Source organism: Centruroides sculpturatus, unplaced genomic scaffold (assembly GCF_000671375.1).
Source record: "Centruroides sculpturatus isolate CEXI.00-Female unplaced genomic scaffold, Cexi_2.0 scaffold743, whole genome shotgun sequence".
In the NCBI taxonomy this organism is placed as follows: Eukaryota; Metazoa; Arthropoda; class Arachnida; order Scorpiones; family Buthidae; genus Centruroides; species Centruroides sculpturatus.
In genome coordinates this window covers 258,839-259,985 of record NW_019384970.1, presented here as the reverse complement: position 1 = coordinate 259,985, position 1,147 = coordinate 258,839, and positions in this window count along the sequence as shown.

The window sequence follows — 1,147 nt, the reverse complement described above, 5'->3', positions numbered from 1 at the left end:
TATTTGGTTTAATAAAATTTTTAAAAATTGTATTTCATCATATGCCTTATCATCTTATTTGTTCTGTTTCAGTTGTATTTAATTTGTATTGTTGTCTTAAGACGGTCTTTTTAAATGACTGAAAACATTTATACAGGAAATCCTTATTAATTCAAACTCAGATAGTTTGAAATCCCAACAGTTCATAACTGTACTTTTGTCCCAGCCAGAGATATACAGATTTATATGTTAAAGAATTTGGTTAGTTCAAATATATAACTACTTTATAATTTGAAGTGAAACTTCTGTCCGAAATGTGATATGTGTATGTTAACTCATTCATTTTGATTGAAGTGTCACCATGCTATAAGAGAACAATAGACCAAGAACAACTCTAAACTGTTCAATATGACATTGCTTTTACAGTAACACACTTTGTAGTGTCACCTTACATATGGACCACCACTTTTTTCTCATATTTCATAAAATATGGCTGGGTTTCCAGATTGGAAGAATGGGCTACAAGTAGCAAATTGAGTAAATACTCAATCTGCTACTTGTAGCCCATTCTTCCATTGTAGGACTCTAGGCTACTACTTTTGAGTGACTTACTACTTTTTGGGACATTTTAAAAATTTGGGCTACAATTCAAAAAATTCTTCTTTATTTTTTTTATAAAACCTATCTGGCAATATGTAAGATTCTCGTCAAACACACACTGTTTACCTGCAGTTTATTTATATTACTATTGCGGTAATTATTATTAATTGACAAAAATAGCCCTATTTCATTTGCATCAGTTACATGGCATTTGGCATATGTAAATCTCAAATAATTTGAAGTCATGATTATTTCATCCCTCGAATTTCTAACCAACAAGGATTTCCTGTATAATTGTCAAATTATATTTAAAATAAATGTCTATACCAAATTTAAGCACTTCATCACTCAACACTAAATCTGGAGGGAAGAAATTGCAATCGCTGTCATAGTACGAACAGACAACCGAATACAAGAACTTCCATTCTTCAAATGTAGAACAGAGCAATACCTGAAAGGAATATTAACTCTTTATTACAATAATGTAATTGGCAATAGTAATCTTTCTACAAAACACCAACAAAAATAAAAAAAAAACAAAAATGGAAAATAAAAATATGCAAACATA